This window comes from Phalaenopsis equestris, unplaced genomic scaffold (assembly GCF_001263595.1).
Source record: "Phalaenopsis equestris unplaced genomic scaffold, ASM126359v1 Scaffold000276, whole genome shotgun sequence".
Lineage (NCBI taxonomy): Eukaryota > Viridiplantae > Streptophyta > Magnoliopsida > Asparagales > Orchidaceae > Phalaenopsis > Phalaenopsis equestris.
In genome coordinates this window covers 1,496,023-1,501,454 of record NW_018164718.1, presented here as the reverse complement: position 1 = coordinate 1,501,454, position 5,432 = coordinate 1,496,023, and positions in this window count along the sequence as shown.

Sequence of the window (5,432 nt, the reverse complement as noted above, 5' to 3'; positions counted from 1 at the left end):
TACCTAACTTTAATTATTCAAGCTAGACTTAAGATAAATAGGTTAGAATGTTTCCTAATTTGAAAAATTATTCGTTATTCATTAGACAGACACACTGACTCAGATTCACATATTATTTAAGTGATATGCATACTTATGTGATTGTCGGTGCTTCACAGCATATCAGACACCAAGTTTTTGGCACTATTGCAGAAGAATGATGTTAACTTTTTATTTTTAAGAAGAATTTAGTTGAACATTTAAGGTTTATACTTGAAACTTGTCGTGTTATTTTTATCATATTTTATTTGTTGTTTTTTGTGTAAGATAAGAAAAAAAAATCATGTTATGTGTTTTCTATTTTATTATTGTACATTTAATCTTATTTTATCTTATATATGCACATGTGTATGAATTTGTGCTTTCTGTTAAATATAGGGTATACATTTGTGTATTCTATGTTTGCATGCATATGAATGAAAATTTTAAATTAAGTGTCTCTAAACTTGAAAGTTAAAAATTGCAAAAAGAAAAAAAAAATCTAAAAATCACAAAACTTAAGAAAAAAAAAAACACTTAGTAATGGTAAACTTATATCTCGAAGAGAATAACATGCCTAGATTAGGGCTGTAAAAAAAGCTCGTTGTTCGCGAACAGTTTGTGTTCGGTTTGTCAATGAGTTCTTGTTCGATTCATTCGATAAGTAAACGAGACGAACGCAAACAAATTTTTTTCGTTCGGTTAACACATTTTTTTCATTCGGTTAGTTAAACGAACAAAAAACAAACAATGATGCGTTTGTTCGTGTTCGAATCGTTATTTGTTTGTTTTCGTATCGTTATTGTTCGAAATATAAAATAATTTAAAATAATTATATATAAAAAATTTATGATATTTTAAATAATTAACATTCCACGTTCAAACTCAAGATCATCCAGGGATTGAAATTTTGCAAGCTTATAGTCAAATAGACCGTTTCGACACGGCAAGCCCAATGGATCTAAAATTGGTTTAATCTGAGTTTAGCCAAGCCTATATCAAGTATGACAAGTATATATTCAAATCGAGCATATCAAAAATTATTTTAAGCACACATGAAGGCATTAGAAGGGAAATTGAATGATCAAATAGATTCCAAATCAGATAAGCATAAATTCAAATCGAACATCTCATTGAGTCGAATCCAATGAGCCCAATGTCACTTATTTATGATATCATTAAAGTGTTGTTTGGTTCGTTTAAAATTGACTACAATGTAAAATATCTGCAAAGTATTGTTATTACAATGAATTGAAATATTTTGTGGTTGTGCGGTTCACTGTGAAATATACACAAAAAATTATATTTTTTAATTTGGTTTGAAACATATTGAAACTAATGTAATAATTTATTTGTGAGGCAAGCGGTAGGCCGCTGGTGGCCGCGGGCAGGCGGGTGGTGGACGGTGGGTGCAAGCCATCGGCGACTGGGGGTCGGGTGGAGGGCTACTGACAGCAAGGGGTGGCGGGAGGCAGGGGCGGGAGCTGAGACCGGCGACAGCGGCAAGTGGCGGCGAGGGGCAGCCAGCTAAGACAGACGGCGAGCTGCGGCTTCGGCAATCGACGACGGGCGGTGACGACAGTTTGTCGATAGCATTTTGTTGTGTAATTCGAATTCGGTCAACTAAATTCAGTCAAAATGAACTAAAGAATGAACTTTAAATTCATTAAAAATTTAGATTGTACGTGTACTTCTTCATAACAAACACACAATTTCCTACCATAAATCCTGCCAACCAAATAGCCCCTAAGACGCTCCAATGTTCATAGAACACTATCTAATCAAGGGACCGCTCTAGGCCGTCTGATAATTTAGTGGTCTACAATAATGCAATATTTATAAAGGATGTCACTCACAAAATCTATAAATAAAATCACAATCCCTTTATGAGAAGGGATTGGTGACCTGCACTTGGAAGTGAAAGATGTGCTCCAAGTTCTTGAGGATTCCCGTGTCGGACCATTGCCGATGGTCGCCGCCACCATCAGACCATCGTCGCCACTGCTTGCCCACCACTATCGAACCATCATTGCCGTCGGACAACCGCTTCTTGCCACTCCCGACTGGCCGCCGCCACACCACCACCACGAAACCGCCGGTACCCATCTGCAACCGTTGAGCCGCCTCCATCCCTCTATCCTGCGATGAAGAACCCACAACACTATTCACCATTCAATCCACTTTACAATAAAAATCTGCCATATTAACTGTCATTACTTCTCGCGATTATTTTTATAAACTCATCTTAATTAAATCTAAACTCAACACAGTTGCTAACCTATTTCCAAGTATTAACAGATTTTAAACTCAAAAGAAGTCTTGTAATAGGAGTTAACATAGTTATTACCTTGTCATTTAGTGCTTATTAAGCCATAACTACCAAAATTAATGCCTATAATTACTCTCAAATTCGTGAAAAGACACATTTTATATCTTAATTTAATCAATCTTCTTCGCCTATCAACATGTATTTCACATTTAAAAGTTAAAATAGTAATATTTTTATGCAATATAAAAGATTTGAATGATATGAAACTAAACAAATAAATATAAAAATCAAAGTTTAGGTGTAAGATTTGTGAATACATGAGAAATGGGAGTCTTGTATCTAAATGCCCCAATTATAAGGCACCTTTTAAGGAAGACTAGAAGGTGATTTGTATTAAAATGTATTAGGTGCATCATGCTTAGTATCATAGGAAGGTAGGGCCGGCCATTATTCTAATTTTCACATGTGGTGGTGTTGGGATAGAGAGTTTATTTGAGGTTAAGTCAAAAGCTCAAGTTATACCACCCAATAATTGATTGCCAAAGAAGGATAGCTATTGCTATATGGTTAGTATTTATTTGAGCTAATTTCATGAAAATTGAGTTATTTAGAAGAAAAAATGGGAGCTTGCTCCCTCTTGAGCATGCAACTATGAGACATCCTCACCTATGCTTTCAATTTGAAGGAAGAATGGAATTATTAATATGAGATCATCTAGAAATTGGAAGGAAAGATATCAACACCAATGGTTTGCTCGCCAAGAAATTTCTTAGGATTTTTTTTATGATGATAGATTTTCATAGGCATGAATGACACTTATTAGCCTTTGAAATTATTGTATTTGAATTTACAAGCATCCTTATGAGTATAACTAAAGATTTTTTGTTTAGTCTCAAATCTAAAATCATAGTTTATGTTTCTTTTATTTCTTTCGAGTTTTGATAACTTGAAGTCATTCTAACCGACAATTAATAATTTAGTAACTCTTTGATTTCGTTTTTAAATTTTTATTTTTTTATTAAGATGGTGGTGAGACCTGCAATGCTTTATGGAGCAGATTGTTGGCCTGTAAAAGGAAAAATTATTCCATACGGATCGGTCACCGCACGCAGCGTGCGTGCGGTGACCGATCTGGACCGTAGATCAGCTGATCTACGGTCTCGATGTATTTCGGTGGGTCCCACCAAATTTTTTTTTCTTTTTTTTTAAATGAAAGTAATCCTGAACGTAGATCACCGTTGATCTACGGTCAGGATTAGACACCGCACGCAGAGATGCATGCGGTGTCCGCACGCAATAATTGCTCCTGTAAAAGAAAGGTATAAAATTAAGATGAGCATTTGCTGAGATGAGAATGCTCAAGTGGGATGAATGGTTTTACACTTAGAGAATAAAAAAATGTGAAATGAATTTATCGGTGAAAGGGTTGGAGTAGCTCCAGGTTCTGACAAGATTAGAGAGAGCCGTCTTAGATGATTTTGTCGCATTAAATATCAACTTTCTGATGACCTTGTTTAGATAGTGGATGCTTTAGAATTAACTTATGCTACCAAAGGTAGAGGTAGACCTAAAAAGAATTGGGTGTGTTGTATAAAAATGATCTAAATTTATTAGAATTAAATGAAAATATGACACTCAATAGGACACGATGGAGAAAAAAGATTTATGCAGCAGACCTCACTTAGTTGGATAAAATTTTGTTATTGTTCTTTTAAAAATTGCCAATATGTTATAATAGCCATTGAAAGCTTAAATTTTTTGTCATTTGGCACTAGAGGTTCTAGAAATGATCAGAGTTTCTTTAGAAGATCAGAATTTCTTTAGATTCAAATAATTATAGATGAAAAGATAAACAAAAAGATAAAATTTTATAAATTACCATAAAAATAAGGAAAAAGACCTGCTAGATATATATATATTGATCAGAGTTTCTTTAGATTCAAATAATTATAGATGACAAGATAAACAAAAAGATAAAATTTTAGAAATTACCATAAATCTAAGAAAAAGACCTGCTAGATATTTTAATTTTTTTTTATCTTTGGAATATCCTAGAAAGATATATTTGATTTAGAGAGATATGCAATGGGCATGTCACATTAAGTTGACTCCAAGTCCACTTTGATCTATACCATTCTTAATTAGGCTAACTTAAACTTAATTTCATAGTAATCTAGCCAATTTGTCCATATTTGATGCGTGCCAACCTAACTATTTTAGTTGGTTAAGTTCTCCACATACATGGTGTTACACTAACCTTAGTTAAAATTAAGTCTCATTAAGCAAGGCTGCAATAAAGTTTATATTCAAGCTAGCTAAACGGTACGAGATTCTAAGGTAATTAAAAATTATTAACCGTTATTACATACATTAGTCTTAATCCTGCTTAACCAAATCTTACTTAGCTAAATGTATGTATAGATAATAGTATTGATGTGTACTAGAAGATTTGCAGTGGTAGAAAAAAGATTTTTTGTCGTCTTAACTTTGCATGAATAACCAACACACACTCATATAATTAAGAGAAGCGAGAAGGAAGAGACACTTCGACCTTTTACGTGAAAAACTCTTGAAGGGGAAAAAACCATGAGGCTTGACCTGGTTGAAATAATCTACTATGAATGGTGAGTACACACCTTCACTCTTCTCTTGAATTGGAGGTGATGGAATTACAAAGTTGTATATTTGTAATTTGGTCGTAGTTGTTAGCGACAACAAGCTTTAAGGACAATAGTCGATTGCCATTGAGGTAATAGTCTGTCGTGAGTATTGTTGAAGATGATTGCAGTGACAGCTTGTCATAGAAGTTGTAGTTAACAACAATGACAGTAGTTTTGTTATGTGGGTCATAGATGGTTACTTCAGAGGCATCAGTTAGTCATAAAGGTCACAGTAAGGTGTTACGAGAGCTATGAACCATGTAGACCGTATAGACCATAGTGGTGGGTTGTGATGACGTCTGTGAGTCATAAGGGCTAGAGTCAGGAGCTACATAAGTTATGGATCATGTGAGTTGTTGTTGGTCATGTATGTTGTAATGTTAAGCAGTAATGACGTCCATACGCCATGAGGGCCGAAGTTGGGAGCTACTCGAGCTGTGGACCACATGGTTTGTAGTTGTTTACGTAAGTTGTAGTGGTGAGTT